The sequence below is a fragment of the Desmodus rotundus genome, chromosome 2 (genome assembly GCF_022682495.2).
Source record: "Desmodus rotundus isolate HL8 chromosome 2, HLdesRot8A.1, whole genome shotgun sequence".
Taxonomy (NCBI): Eukaryota; Metazoa; Chordata; class Mammalia; order Chiroptera; family Phyllostomidae; genus Desmodus; species Desmodus rotundus.
This window is the reverse complement of record NC_071388.1, coordinates 84,904,734-84,921,517: the sequence shown is the minus strand read 5'-3', so window position 1 is coordinate 84,921,517 and position 16,784 is coordinate 84,904,734. Positions and strand designations below refer to the sequence as shown.

Genomic DNA, 16,784 nt, shown 5'->3' with positions numbered 1-16,784 from the left:
AACTAGACCGATTTTGGTGATTACTTTGCACTGCATACGAATAGCAACGCATTATGGTGTACACCTGAAACTCATGTACTATTATATGTCAATTTATCTTAAAATAAATAAATGAATAAATAAATACACATTTTTAAAAAATAATAAAGAATCCACAAATGCTGGATTGGAAAAAAGTTTGAGTAGAGGACTAATAAAGAAACTACTAGGTTACTTGTCTTGTTCTCTCAAGGCAAGACTCCACTATCAAATGTAGGAGGCACAAGCAAGAAAAGCACACACGCACACACGCGCGCACACACACAAAATGCCATATCCCTAACATACATGTTCTCTCTCTTGGTTTCTCTTCAATTACATTTAAACTACTAAATACTATCTTACTTCTGCTTTCATTTCCTCTTGCTTCACTCTGGGGAAGGCCACAAGTGCCTAGCACGTCTGTCTGCACTGGGTGGGCAGGTCTCGAGCGACGAGAGACTCTTACTGCCTGGCGTTTTCTACTCACATCTCTAAATGTTCTCGTTCTCTTTCTTTGGCTATAATAAAGACTGAATCCACTTTTGTTTTTAATTTATTATGTTAAGTGATTAGTTTTGCACCCACTGATTTATAACGAGGTTTCCATAGCCCAGCACTTCGCAGGGTTCCTCGTGCTCTGTTGAGAATCTGGATCAGATGCTCAATATGCACTTGCTGAATATAGGTACATGATGATAGATAGGCAGACAGACAGATGGTAGATAAAGGAGTATTTAACTATCCTTTAAAGTGTACAATTCAATTAACTATGAAAACAAATATGTAACTGCTCCTTCCTGTGTAATGTAGAGGGTGGAATGTCTGCTCTTCTTGGGGCCGGTTGCAGGACCACAACTAGGCGACACTAGAAACTAAGTGGTGCCTGCCCCGGTGTCTCCCATGTTCCCCTATTTCTCAGCACGCTTCGTGTCTGGAGCTCTCAGTGTCCTAAAGATCCCTTCCTGGAACGAGTGAGGATGTATCAAAATTGTTACAGCCAAGGTGTTTCCCACTGAGGAGTAACTGCATAAATGCAAACATAAATTTTAAAATGTTGTGGGTGTGTTACATCACATACAAAAAGAAAATGTTCCTATTTTTAATGAAAATTCTATGACATTAACATCAAATATGTAAAAAGAAAGCCAAAAAAAACCACCCCAAAACAAAACAGAAAAACAAATGAAAGACATAACAGAAAAATGTGCCTAAATTCATTATAAATAGCAAGCAAAACATTTTCAACTGGAAATCAGCAAACAGAATCTACAAGCAAAATGAAGAATAATATACAATGATGGCCACATACATGTGAGCACTTCAACATTAAATACATATTAATATACATCAAAGTGTTAATAGAATCAGGAAATTAGATCTTCTCTGCAGATTAGAACATTATTTAATAAAATTCTACATCTATGCATTATTTAAAACATTAGAAACCTTCCAAATATGATCAGAAACAAAGTATCATAGATTTTATTACTCTATTTAGCTTTGTTTCCTAATTACTAGTGGGTGGGTGAAATTAAGCAAAAGGAGGAAAAATCAGTTATGAAAATAGGAAAAATGGAGATAAAATTACTTATTTTAGATGAATGTTACTTAGAAGGAAAAAAGAATCAGCTGAATAATTGTTATAATGGTAAAAAAACTAAGTGGTAGGGAAGAAAATTAATATACAGGATTCAATAGTTGCCATATATACTGCATGAAACAACCACTAAATTATATGTTGAAAGAAAAGATTCATATACAACAGCAATTAAAAATATAAAATATCTAGCAAGAAATTTAGAAAGAAATGAATAAGATTTATGAAGACAATGTTAAAATGCAAGCGAAGAACACATAATACTTTAACTCGTAGAAATTGATACCATGTTCTGTGACAGGAAGCTTAAACAGCATTGAAGTGTTAATACCCACTGAGTTATTTCATGTATAGAATGCCAGTCTTCTTCCACTCACGACCTCCTACATAAAAAGTCTGGAAGGACCCACTATCCCTAACACCAATCAAGAGAAAAAAAATTCTTAAGGCATACAACTTGATTCTGTAGTTCACTTAAATACATATGTAGGAATAACCAATTAAATTATTAAAATAATAAAACTAAATCACATTATTAAGTAGTTATAATTACAGCACAGCTGTACTTGGTACAAATGAACAGATCAATTGAATAAAATAGAAACTACAGAAATCATTTTCAATTATACATGAGACTTTAGTAGATGATAAATGTGGTACTTAATACATGTTGTTGGGAAAAATACATGAGGTAAATTCCAGTTATATAAAAAATTTAGTGCCTTAAAATAATACATAAAAGTAATGAAATAAATTTTGAGAGATTTTAGATTAAATAAGGCCTATCTTAGTTTTTAAAAACCCAGAAATCATTTTAAAAATAACAAATTTAATTACATACTTAAACTTTTTTCTAAAAAGAAAACTCACAAATAAAATCAGAGTCAAATATAAACAGGAAAAACGATTTGCAACTTATGTAATAGAAAAAAATAGCTAAATTCTTTAATATATAACAAGCCCCTAAGAATAAGTAGAACTATATCAACAACTCGGTAAAGGGAGCAAAAGATGACTAAGGTCCACAGAATAAAAGCATAGCTTCTAAACACAAGAAAGTATCCTCAATCCTACTGATAAGAGAAATGCAAATTAAAAGCTACATAGAAATATCATTTTTCACCTAGGAGATAAAGATAAAAAGGTTTAATAACACTGTTTTATTAAGAACTGGGGGAAAAAAGTTCTCTTACATTACCGATGGGAATATAATTTTTATACCTCATGGAAATAAACTTAGCACAATCTATAAAAATTTAATATGTATATACACTTTGTGCCAGTAATTCCACTTTTAGAAATTCATCCTACTGATAAACTCATAAAAATGATGGATATAGAGGTAAATTCATTGTGGCATAGTTTGTAATAACAAAAGATTGACAGTAATCTGAATGTCCTTTAATGGAAAACTGGTTAAATAATAAAGTCTATATAGCCTTTTTTAAAAAAGCTGACACAGAACTATCTGTACTCCTGAGGACTATCTCAAAAAAAAAAAAATTGTGTGTGTGTGTGTATTGCAAAGTTCAAGATGAGGCATTGTGTGTATGTGTATATTTATTTATTTACATGTATATACACATATATATACAAGTGCATATTTGTATGTATAACTTTAATGTTTGTATGCATAAAGTATCCTTTCAAATTTGGGAGACATGGATGGCTGAGAGACTGAGGTAGGAAGGAGAGCTGTTTTAATTGTATATCGCTTTGCACATTTTGAATTCTTATCAGGTACATATATTACTTTTCCAAAAATAAATAAGGAAAAAACATGTTATAAATAGCAGCAACAGACAAAGGAGTAAAGGAAAACTTCAGTCTTGTTAATTAGCCTTCAACTGGAAAAAAATCTTTGCAACTGTATTTCTTTTTTTTCCTAATGTTGTAAACATTTATTTAAAAAATACTACAAAGGAGAGAGGTGAATTCAAAAATACAGAGTCAGATGCAGAAAGAAAATGTACTGAACTAAAAAAGAGAGAGAGAGAGAGAGAGAGTCACCATAGATGTCCAAGAAGGGAGGGGAGTGAAAAACTATTTACATGTCATTTATAAAAGGGCAAGTCTACGAGAGGGTAATACCAAGGTATAAATGCAAAGTATAATGGCATGCCATGTAAAGAAAAAGGGGGGGAAAAAAGAGGAAACCAGTAGCTCACAGAAACAGGCAGAGAGAAACCTGGGTGGGGTTTGTTTGCTTTGTCTGCAAAGAATACCTACCCTGGAGGTATTCTAGCACCTCCCTCAGTCTGTGTAACACAGCCCTCTGGGGTGGGGGAAGCGGGTAGGGGCAAAGAGTTGATGTGCTCTGGGAACAGTATCAAACAATCCAGAGAAATGAAATACAAGTTTATACAAATAGGGTAAAAATAGGGCCTGTATGATGAGATCACGGGCATGAGGAGGCATCGGAGCAGAAGGTAGTTTTCTTCTGGTTTCTCCAAGGGTAGCTTGTGAACGTGGAATAAGACCCAGGGAGGTGCGTGCACACTCTTCAATAGCTGCTCTAGGTCAAGGTGAAGGAGACCTGAACCTCTGCCTCATGAGTCTGGTCCCGGGCAACATTGTCTTCAAGATACTTTCTGGGGTTTCATTTCTTTGTGATTTTCTTCATCCCTGATGGAGAAGTGTTGCTCATGGTAATTAAATAAGATGTTTTTCCACAAGGGCTTTGGTGCCCCAGTCCTTTGCCTCCTGTTTGCATGCTGGTGACTGACATCTGTTCCAGAGGTGGCTGTGATGAAGGTGAGGCTTTAAAATGCTCCAAGAACTCCAGAACACTAAAGACTGGCTGTATCAAAGGAAAGGGCCCTGCAATAATCTACTTTGTCTTAGGATAGTACAAGGCAAGAAGATTGGTCGGAAATCAAGACCAAGTGCCTTTTGCAGGGCACCTGAAAATTCAAATGCAAGGTGACCTGCCTAGGCCCAGCCCTGGGCCATCTCAGCACCAGCTGTTCACCCAACAACCACCCCCCCGCCCGCAACTGCCTCCCCCTGGCCCTGTGTGCTGGACAGCAACTCTGCTACCCTTAACTCAAGCTTTCTGTCTAGGATTAGTAGTGCACGTCACAAGAGAACAAGGAACTGGGCTCTAAGGACATGCAGGTGACAGGACATTCTCCCACACCATGGGCCTCTTCAGTACACCCCCTTCCTGGGACTCAAAGGCTGGTTGGTATTCACCTGCTTAACCCTCCCCCTCCAAGTAAGAGCTGTTCTTTATATGAGGAAATGGTGAGGTCACCACCCTGGGCAGCAGTGGAGGATGGAGTGACCTGGTGGCAGAGCTTCCCAGGATGTTGTTCAGGAATCGTATCTTACACACAGGAAGCACAGGGAGGATGAGGGTACAGGCTCCCTCACAAGGTGAGTGAAGGTGACAGTTCCCAAGGCCTGGAGACACAGGTCACTTTTTCTTGGGGAAAATAAAGGAGAAGGCATAGCCAGAGAAAATCCTCCAGAAAGGAAAACAAAGAGGAAAAGGGCTCACCCACCTTCCCAGCTGACCTGAAGGGTTCAGTCTTGAAGCGCCCTGTGGGGAAGAGGCTGGCGTGGTGACTGCAGTCCACCGAGCAAAACTCCACAGGCAGAACTCAGGACAGAGAGGGCTCAGCGAGCTGGGCTGAGGAGGAGGAAAGTGCAGGAGGGCAGTTGCTGCACAATGGTAGTTGGTAATAGGGTTGTACTCCACAGTGGCCCTCCGCTCTTGGGCCTAGGTCCCGCTCCCTGGCCCCGTGTCAGCCACCATCCAGCATCGCGGGCACAGAGGAGCCCTCACACAGGTCAGGCAGCTCCAGCTGTCCTGATGCCTGGCTCCTGCTACCTCTGCATGATGTGACTGATCTCTTTCTTAGAGCTGAGGCATTTGCTGAAGTCCTGAGTAGCTACCCGGCCACTCCCTGCTGTTGGTGGGCAGATCTGAAGCTCCCAGAGATTCTTCTCCAGTTTGTTGATGGCCTCATATAAGGCGAATTTGTTAGTCATTTGCTGGATGGAGTCCACGTAGCTCACACAGAACATGTAGAGGCTTTTGCCCGTTCCTAACACAGCACTATGGCTGGCCATCTGCTGAGGTCTTGGAGATGGCGAGGCACAGGGCCTCGGTGCTCTCCAGAACCACACCCTTGGTGATGGTGCTATTGGCGATGCTCTCGAGAGGTTGGCAGGTTTTCCAAAGAGACACGTGGGTCGATATGAAAGGGGTGAAGGCAGTGAAGGATGGCTGGTCCTCTGCCAGGGCAGAGGATGCTGATGGCAAAGTAGAGAAAGTGAGAGCTGGGCTGGTTGGAGGTCACCGTTGGCTTGGTGGATGACTGAGCCTTTGTCAAGCCAGGAGCATGGGCTTTTTGACAACCTCTCCCAGCTGGCTGGTTTGGGCAGTGTCATTGTTTACAGCATCCACAACCACAGACGTGGGTTTTGCTTTCCTGCTGGCGCCTGCATCCCTGGCTGCTTCCTGAGTGGGGCTCTGAAAGGGATTCCTGGCTTTCCCCACAGAGGCTGATGGTGGGTGCCATGTTGGGGTCAGCTGTATTTCTGATTAAATGTAAGTTTCTTGAGATCTGATATAATTTTTTGTACGTAATTTATACAGGGTTTCTTTCTTTTTTAATAAAATTTATTGAAGTAACATATTTTGGTTAATAAAATTATATAGGCTTTGGGTGTACAATTCAATAACACATCATGTGTATATTGTACTCTGTGTTCACCACCCCAAGTCAAGTCTCCTTCTGTCACCATTTGTCCCCCCTTTACCTTCTTCCACCTCCACACAACCCACTTTTCCCTCTGGTAATCACCATACTGATCACCATACTGATCACCATACTGTTTCTGTGCCTATTAGGGTTTTTCTTTTAATCCCTCCATATTTTCCGCCCACCTCCTCCAAGCCCCCTTGCCTCTGACAGCTGTCTGTTCTCTCCCTTTATGAGTGTGTTTCTATTTTGTTAGTTTTGTTCATTAGATTCCACATACATGTGAAATCATATGGTACTGGTCATTCTCTGACTGGCTTATTTCACTTAGCATAATACAATACTCTCCAGGTCCATCCATGCTGTCACAAAGGGTAAAATTGCCTCCTTTTTAAAGGCCAAGTAGTATTCCATTGTGTGAATATACCACAGCTTTCTTATCTACTCATCTAATGATGGGCACTTGGGCTGCTTCTAAATCTTAGCTATAGTAAATAACACTATAGTGAACATAGGGGTAGATACAGTCTTTTGTATTAGTGTTTTGGGTTTCTCCAGATATATTCCCAGAAGTAGAATCATTGAGTCATAAGGAAGTTCCATTCTTAAATTTTTGAGGAAATTCTGTACGGTTTTCCACAGTAGCTGCACCAGTGCAAAGGGTTCCCTTTCCTCCACATCCTTGCCAGCACTTGATTTTTGTTTATTTATTGATGATAGCCATTCTGACAGGTGTGAGGTCATATCTCATCATGATTTTAATTTGCATTTCTCTGATGATTAGTCACAGTAAGCATCTTTTCATATGTCTATTTGCCATCTCTATATTGTCTTTGGAGTAGTGTCTATTCATGTCCCTTGCCCATTTTTTAATTGTAAATCCTTGATTATAAGACTTCAGCTAGCCCTGGCTGGTGTAGCTCAGTGGATTGAGTGGGGGCTGGGAAAGAAAAGGTCACCAGTTCGATTCCCAATCAGGGCACATTGCCTGGGTTGCGGGTCAGGTCCCCAGTAGGTGGCGTGCAAGAGGCAACCGCACATTGATATTTCTCTCCCTCTCTAAAAAAATAATAAATGAAATCTTAAAAAAAAAAGACTTCAGCTAGTCCACAGTCGATCATTCAGGGAAATTTTTCTATAATTTAGTTGTAATTCCAGTTTGGTCCTGGGAGAAGGTGTGTGTAACATGCACTTACTCTAGCGCCATTTTGGACCTCTCTGGGACCATCTTATACACTTCTTACTTCTTACCATGGCACTGCCTCAGGTTGGAGCCACAGGTAAATATTTCATAAATACTGGTTGATTCTGCAACATCTGCTGATGAGGACTGTCTTCACAGATTCCCACCTCTTTTTGTTGCTGTTGTTGTTGCCTGTACTAAAGCAGTGTCAAGAAGCCTAAGTTTAAAACCATACATTTACTTACATCTCAGGAACTGGAAGGACCTTAAACAAAGATTCCTCATAATGGGGGAAACAAAGAAATCTAACATGACATTGGCAAACTGATCATATTTCCTGATGACATTTCAGAAATCAGCTTGTGCCATTAACAGATTGGAGGAGAATATCAGAAACGGATTGGAGGAGAAAGTCAGTCAGGAAAACAACATATATCTCTATTTAGCACTGCCCATTCCCTTCTACTACTTAAATCTGTGGTGTTCACCCCACCACTACCCATCCCTCAAAGAGAAACATTTCACTTATTGTAAGTCATCCTTCCAACCCATGTTGCCAAGCCTTGATGTTATTTATACTCTTCAGACCTTCCTGGTTATTTAGCTCAAGGAAGAGAGTAGACTAACTGAGGAAGGAATGACAAGAATGCACAGATTTGTCTATAATTTCAGCCTGCAACTGCTAATATCAGGACTTCACTAAGGCCAACATTCCTTGTATTGACACTTGAATGTGGACCAACAAGTCTTCAAGTTGTCAGAAAACAGAACATGTGCCCAAACCATCAGAGCTTGGTGAGGAAGGCAAATGAGTGGCCAATGAAATGGCCCTTAAATGAACAAATAAACAGAAGTCAAGAGGAAGCATTTTAGAAAGTACAGTTAAATCCTGAGTCCTAAAAAGTGGCAGAATATGCGATTTACTATATTAGTCCACAAAGGAAGAAACACAACTCTTTTCTTGATTTACAAATAAATTCAGAATTAGTCTGGTGACAGATGAAAAGCATGATCTCAAAAGAAATTTAACAAGTTAAAGTAGTAACCATTGTTCAACAGGAAATGTGGCATTTATCATTTTCTGTTTGTCTAACACAAATACCACAGTCATTTTTTGACTATGGCATGACTAAGGGAGCTTAATACTTAAATGGCTTGTGAGTTTTCTCAAAGTTAACATCAGCGTTTCTCTGGTCCTTAAGTCCTCATGCTAAGCCTCAGCTCCATAGCCTTGTTTGGAGCCACTGTGGACAGGGGGCTGGCCCTTCCAGATCTTTGAAATAGAAGGGCTTGGCTGGAGGAAGACCGACAGCAATTCAGCGTTACCACCTTTTATTTTCTGAGGTTGTGCAGATAAGAGAACTATCAGCTTGGGCACTAGACTGTAGCAGAAGATTCGATTGAAGCAGAGATTACAGTAAATTAAGAATTTGTTATCACTTACAACAGGCTGTCCTCCTTGCAGGCTTCTGGGCAAAGTTACAAGCTGATTGAAGGGTCTTCTTGTTCCAATAACACTGAATATTTATATTTCTGAGGCTAAAAGGACAACTTAAAGACATGTTGATTCACAAACTCTGGAGCTTCCTGGGCGAAATCCAAAACTGACCCCCATCTGCGGAGGACAAGGAGTGTCTGAAGAAAGGCAGGGGACCCCAGATTGGTAGGTAGCAGTTTTAGTAAGCAAGGGACTTATATGTGAGGTTTTTATTGGACACCACAAGATGAGTGGATCTTTGTGTCCACCTGCCAGAATCTTAAAAGTTTATATAAAGGCCTTACCTGGGTTTGGTCCTGATTCTGTCCAGCTGCTCTCAACAACAGATTGCTCTCTCGAGCCTGTAGGGTGTAGGGGACATGGAGCCTCCTTTACATGTCACATTCCTTTCCCCATTCTTGCACATCACAACCATTGGAATGTCACTCCTGATCCCTGCCATCTGAGGTGGGTATTCCTACATGGTATTCAGTTTCTCTAACCCTCTAATGGCAGCAGCCTGATTTCATATGGTGGCAGGGACAACCTCGGGTTGGAACAGACACAGTGTCCATACAAATCAAGTCGTATTTATAATCCTCACATGGAGGGAGGGGACCAGTATAATTTGCTGATCCCTCATCAGTCGGGAATGGCCCCAGACTCCTTTGGCAGTTGCCTTGGCATGGTTTAGAATACCCAGGACATGCTGTAGCTACATTAACCAAGTCACTGTATTTCAAGGTCAATCTGGCATCCTTAACAATATGTCATTTCACTTGCTTGCTGGTGGCTGCTCTTTCCATGTACCTAATCTGCTACATCTACTGAAGGGTCAGTTGCCAGGGTTTGTACCCAAGCTAGGGAACCAGCTTTCTGATTGCCAGGGTGGGAGGGAGGTGTCAATGCCTTATGAGCTAGGACATGGAAGACTGTGAGGTCTGCCTCAGACTCTTGCAGGAGACCCCAAATACATTCCCACATGTCCTGACCCCACAAGGGCTTATTTACAGTTACTCACCCTTCAGTCCAAGCCATAGCCTCACTCTCTTTAGAACAGCCCAAATGTCAGTACAAGCATTAAAGGCCAGGGCCCATGAGCAATCCATCACTAGTCAAAAGGCTCTGAACTAAGCTCTCTGGCTGCTGTCCATGTGGGTGGTTTGCCCCAGCTAGACTCATCAGCATACCACGCATCAGTGGGAATTTCCCCTACCTCTTCTCTAAAGGCCACAGGGGCTACTACTGTCCCCAAATAGGGATAGGTGCATTTGTAAGATCTACATCCTCTATAGGGCCTAGGAGCACGAACATTTCTAGAAAGAGTGAGCTGGCAGATAAGGTGCTCCTCTGCTGCAAATAGCCATATCAATCAGACAAAGTGGGAGTTAGAGCCATGGCAGAGGTGAATCAATAGGATTTATTCTCAACCTTCCCTTTCATAGGACGGGAAGTTCTTGCCATGATATTCTATTCCTTCATGAGAGACTCTGCTTGGAGGAGCACTGTGTATACTCCTGGGAGCTGTTGCTCTGTGGGTATATTGATTTCAGGCCCCTTCCAGAGCAGGGGCCAGAATCCTAGGGTCACTCTCCTCTTCTGTCATCTCTGCCATTGTGCCCAGCCCACACACCTCCTGGAGTCACAGAAACATCCAATTCAAATGGCATCCCTGCTTGGGAGATGCCCAGAGCTTTAATATGCTTCACTGTATTTTTGCCTTCTCAAAGGGAGCTTGCTACTCTGATCCTCAGTCCCACAGGCCCTTTCTTTACCACATGCTGTAAGAAATGGAGGCACTGTGCCAGGTGGGGAATCAAGTCCTCCAAACCCCCCAAATCTCTACAGAGGTTTGCAGCACCTCTTTCATGTCCTTATGGATTGCATATGCTTGTACCTTTTCAATAATAGCTTTTGGAACAATTCATGTTTTACCTGACCAAATGACACCCAAAAACTTTCCATCAGTACTTGGGCCTTGAATTTTCTGTGGGGCCACCCTCCATCCTCTCTCTCCCTTGCAAATGTTACAGAAAAGTCTGAGGAGTGTCCTGCAGAAGAAGCAAATCTTTACATGTTAACATTATGTTATGGATATAACAGACCCATATTACTGATTGGGGGAAGAAGAACAGAGGCAGATCTCAGGTTACTATCCCATGACATATTGTAGGGCTGTGCACATAGCCTTGGGGAAACAATTAAAAGACCCATTGTTGTTCCTCCATGTAACTCAGGGGCCAGGGATATACTAAAAAAAAAAAAAAAAAAGCATTTTCTGAATCTAGTACAGCATGGTATACTCCTAAGACAATGGCTAAAGAATGTAAGATGGTGGCCATGTCAGGCACAGTCACATAGATGGGGACACTATTTTGTTCAGTTCCCAGTAATCCATGGTCATCCACCATGAGCCATCTGGCTTTTTGACTGGCCATATGGGTCTGTTGAAAGCACTTAACAATGAATTGAATTTCATTAGACAGAATGAATAAAAGGTAATTCCTTGAAGATAATAAATTCCTTTTCCTCCTTTAATAATGAAAAAAGAGTCAAGAACTAACATTACTAAGACAGGCTTAACCAACTGAAAATCATTAAAAGCTTGACTGAAGTTGGACCTTATTTAAAGGTCCATCTTTTTTACAGATGAGGTAACACAGTCAGTGACTTGTCCAAATGCACACAGACAATAATTGGCAAAACCGGAATGAGGACCCAGATCTCCAGACCAATAGTCAGGCATTTATTTCAGCACAATTTGTCTGTCTTCTCTTTGAAGATATTGGAAGAGAATATGGAAGCACTTGTGGCATGGCCATAGAGGGAATTCAGCAGCAGGTTTTGGCAACCATCTGGTAAACATAAGTGTGTCCATTATCTCCTTTTGTGAAAGTCTGACCACCAAATGGCCTCTAAACTGTGGGTGCTCTTTCTTTGCTGGAAGAATTAGTTCCATTGGCTAGAAAGAAAGATGTTGTATTCTATGTGGATACCTGGTCTCTGAAATAATAAGAAAAGTTTTGGTGGATTCTCTTTGAAGAATTATGGCATCGTGATACCTGTTAGGTGGTAGAATTCTTATTTCCTTATTTTCTTTTTCACAGTGGTGCCTTCTTATTATTGTTGTCATCTAACTGACATACTGGGTAAATTTGTTTAACTCACTGCCTCTAAGTTGGTTAAAACAAACTAAGAAGAGCTCATTGGAGAAATGTCTGATTTTAGCAGTGGGGGATTAGATATACAAGATAATCCTGTTAGAGCATTTTATAATGAAAGAAAGAAAGAAAGAAAAAGAAAGAAAGAAAGAAAGAAAGAAAGAAAGAAAGAAAGAAAGAAAGAAAAAAGGAAGGAAGGAAGGAAGGAAGGAAGGAAGGAAGGAAGGAAGGAAGGAAGGAAGGAAGGAAGAAAAAAGAAAGAAAAGAAAACCCATTAACCAACCTACATTGAGGAAGGTACCTAAAAAGGACATAACTGCCAGCTAAAATTGTTTACAATGGGTAAAACCAGAACCATTTCAGCAACAAAATTAATACAATAGTATTGAATTAAGACCCAAAATATAAAATAAGTATTTATGATCCATACTGATATAAATATATGATTTAATAAATGAATAAATGGTGGAGAAGAGACAAATCTTATTCAGAAGAATTCTAATGCATTTCACATAGTCCACCCTAAAAAGGGGAAATCATACCCACTCTTTAAGTGTGGACTGCATATACTCACTTCCTTCCCAAAAGTACAGTCTGGAAAGGGAGGAAATGAACAACTCTACAGTGGAGAAACCTGACAAACATCACCTAAACCAGGAGATCAAGATCAATATCAACAGTGATTTCATGTTCATAGTACATACCTTTGACATGATGTGATGAAAAGTCACTTGTGTGACTTTTCTCTCAAAAACTCATAAGCACAGCCTAACCATGAGAAAAACATCAGACAAATCTCAGTAGAAGGACATACTAAAAATAGTGGTCAATGCTCTTGACAACTGTTGAGGACATCAAAATCAAGGGAATTCAGAATCTCTTCAGCCAAGAGCATCGTAAGAGGTCACGACCACTAAATGTAATGTTGTGCCCTGGGTGAGATTCTGAAAGTAAAAAGGAGTATAAAGATTCTGAAAGTATAAAGTAACACTTTATATACATATAGAGTGTTAGTTAACCATAATATATTAATATTGGTTTATTAATTATAATAAACATACCATAATAAAGTCAGTTGTCAATAATAGGGAAAACTGGGTGTGTTATATGTGGGAATATGTAGGAACCCACTGTACTATCTTCTTGATTATTCTGTAAATCTAAAAGTGTTCTAAAAATATTTCAAAAAAAGCAAATATAGTCTTTGTTTACATTGAATGTAGTCATGCTTGTTTACCCTGTTTCTCAAGATTTCTCATTTCTTTTGGTTATTAATATCTAACCATACTGTTTTTGCCTGCAAGTATTTGAAAACCTAACATTGAAAGGGCAGGTGACCCACTTCTGCTTCAGATGGACACTATTAGGACCATGTAAAAATGAACAGCAAGCAGGTACCAGCTCCCTGATATGGAATCCTTTTCTGACTCCAACAGTGGAAAATGCAGACTCATGGGGTAGTAAACTTTCAGTTCATTCAACCAGAGACCGCCTGATAGTATCTATCAAACATTCTTTAGTGAGGATTTCTTCTTCGGGAGCAGTTAGATTAAAAAACCTCAAGGATCCTTCTGACTCTCTTCTAAATGTATGTGGACAGTTGCCCAATGCTCTGTTTAGTTAAAGCTTACACAGTTTATTCCAATGTGAATCTGGACTCACAGCCAAGACTTTAAGCAGAGTATGTCTGCCTAGTGACCACAATTCTAAGTTTAGCTAATTGCTCAAAACCTACCAGCTGCTCTAGTGATCCAATAAAGGAAAAGTAAATTAGCCTAGTAAGCTATGCCCTTTTTGATCCATGCCATTTGGTACATCCCCTCCTTGAAGTTTGAAAGAGTCAAATGGTCCATTTCGCTGCTTTAGCAGTGCTATGATTACCTTATGACACGAGTCCTAGAGTTGCACTTCTAAATGCCACAATCCCACAGCGTGGCCCAGTCACTCTACAGTTAGGATTTCAGTGCTGGCTAGTGAAGTGAGAGACTTTGCAAATGAGAGTGTGGTTAGATGGGTGGGTGAGTGGATGTGCGGAAAGAGTTTTATATTTCAATCTCATTTTATGAGCACAGCTCCCCATTTTCATGATAGGAGCTGAAAAATTCTTTTGAGGACAGGGTAAACCAATCCTTTTCTGGTATCACAGATTGTTTGAAGACAGGAATTCCTAAATCTGAGACACTTTCCAGAAATAATATCGATACTAAAAATATCTTGGTGTTTCTCATACCCACGCCCCCCAAAAATAAAAAATAGAAAAGAAAAAGAAAATGTCCACTTGATCTAACCAGTGTTTACCACACTTTTTTCGTTTATGTGCACTTAGAAGATAAAGGTGTTGGAAAACAAAAGCACAGGCCTGCATTCCAGCTATTGCAGCAAACACAGGTGCTGGGAGATCAATGTCTCAGTCTCTGTGTTGGGAAGATTATTTCTTTAGCAAACAATCCAATATAACTTTGTTTGTTTTGTTTTATATTTCTTTTTTTATTCTTGTTTATTCTGTTAGTTGTCCCAATTTTTCCCCCTTTGCCCTTCTCTGCCCAGCCCATCCCCTCTCCCAGAGTCAATCTCCACACCATTGTCCATGTCCATGGGTCATTCATACATGTTCTTTGACTAATCCCTTCCCCTTCCTTCCACCATTCCACCCACCTCCCTTACCCTGGCAGCTGCCAGTCTGTTCCATGTTTCCATGTTTCTGGTTTTGTTTTGCTCATTAGTTTATCTTGTTCATTAGATTCCTTTAAAGTGAGAGATATAATTGTCTTTCACCGACTGGCTTATTTTCACTTAGCATAACTGTCTCTAGTTCCAACCATGCTGTCACAAAAGGAATTCCTCCTTCTCTCTTTCTGCTGCATAGTATTCCATTGTGTAAATGTACCACAGTTTTTTAATCCATTCATCTACTGATGGGCACTTAGGCTGTTTGCAATACTTGGCTATTGTAAATAGCACTGCCAAGAACATGGAGGTGCCTAAATTCTTTTGAATTGGTATTCCAGGATTCTTAGGGCATAATACCAGCAATGGAATTACTGGGTCAAAAGGCAGTTCCATTTTTAATTTTTTGAGGAAATTTCATACTGTTTTTCACAGTGGCTGCACCAGTCTACATTCCCACCAACAGTGCACTAGGGTTCCCTTTTCTCTACATCCTCTCCAGCACTTACTTGTTGATTTGTTGATCATGGCCATGCTGACAGGTGTGCAGTGGTACCTCACTGCAGTTTTAATTTGCATCTGATGGCTAGTGATGTTGAACATTTTTTCATATGCCTATGGGTTATCTGTATGTCCTCTTTGAAGAAGTGTCTATTCCGGTCCATTGCCCATTTCTTAATTGGATTGTTTGTCTTCCTGGTGTTGATTTGTATGAGTTCTTTATATATTTTGGAGATTAAAGCCTTGTCCAATGTATCATTGGCAAATATGTTCTCCCATACAGTTTGTTCCTTTTTCATTTTGCTGATATTTTCTTTAGCTGTGCAGAAGCTTTTTAATTTGATGTCATCCAATTTGTCTATTTTTTCCTTCATTTAACTTGCCCTAGGAGAAATATCAGCAAAAATATTGCTACTTGAGATATTTGAAATTTTACTGCTTATGTTTTCTACTAGGACTTTTATAGTATCACAACTTATATTTAAGTGTTTTATCCATTTTGAGTTTATTCTGGTGTATGGTGTAAGTTGGTGGTCTGGTTTCATTTTTTTGCATGTACCAGTCCAGTTCTCCTAACATCATTTATTGAAGAATATAATGTTTTTTAAAATCCTCACCCAAGGACATGATTATTGATTTTTTTCAGGAGAGAGAGAAAGGGAGGGAGGGAGAGAGAAAGAGAGAGAGAAACATCCATCTGTTGCCTGCTATACACACCCCAACCAGGGATCAAACCCACAACCCAGGTATGTGCCCTGACTGGGGATCAAACCCAAAACTTTTTGGTGCTCAGGACCAGACTCTAACCAACTGAACCACCGGCCAGGGCCAATATAACTTTTTATTACAAAATAATTCATATTAACTACATAAGCTTGAACCTTATGAAATGGACATTTGCAGATCATACACAATTAAATAAAGACAACTTCTTATGCCCATCCTAGTATAATATATGGAGTCTTTAGAAAAACACAGGGAAAAAGTTAAAAAGTATACTCTAATCCTTATGCCTAAGGAATCAGATATTAAATATTAATGTATAAACATTAATATGTTGAATTTTTGTTTACATTATATTTTACATAGCTTAAATCACATCACAGTACATGTTTTTGCAACTTGATTTTTTCCCTTAATATTTAATGAGTATTTTCCCATGTCATTAAGTATTATACAGCATAATTTTCAGTGACTACTGGCATGCCCTCATATGGGTAAACAAATTAATTTTCTAGGGTCAAATATTTAATTGACCCAATACTTTGCTATTATAACATGTGCTGCTATATATAGTTATAAGAGGGAATTTTTGCATGAGTACCAGTCATACTCCAGATAGCGCTGGGTCAAAGCATGTGCACATTTTCAGACTTTTGATACCTTGTCAAATCATCTCCCAGAAGGCTGAACCCACCAGGAGCATGTAAACATACATCTTCTCCCTAACATTTCGTATTATCAT

General features: G+C 39.7%; 1 pseudogene; it reads right to left on the bottom strand.

Moving 5' to 3' along the window:
- Positions 1-5,449: 5,449 nt before the first annotated feature.
- On the bottom strand, positions 5,450-15,352 carry LOC112320439 (tyrosine-protein kinase ABL1-like; annotated as a pseudogene).
- Between the last annotated feature and the right edge of the window lie 1,432 nt (positions 15,353-16,784).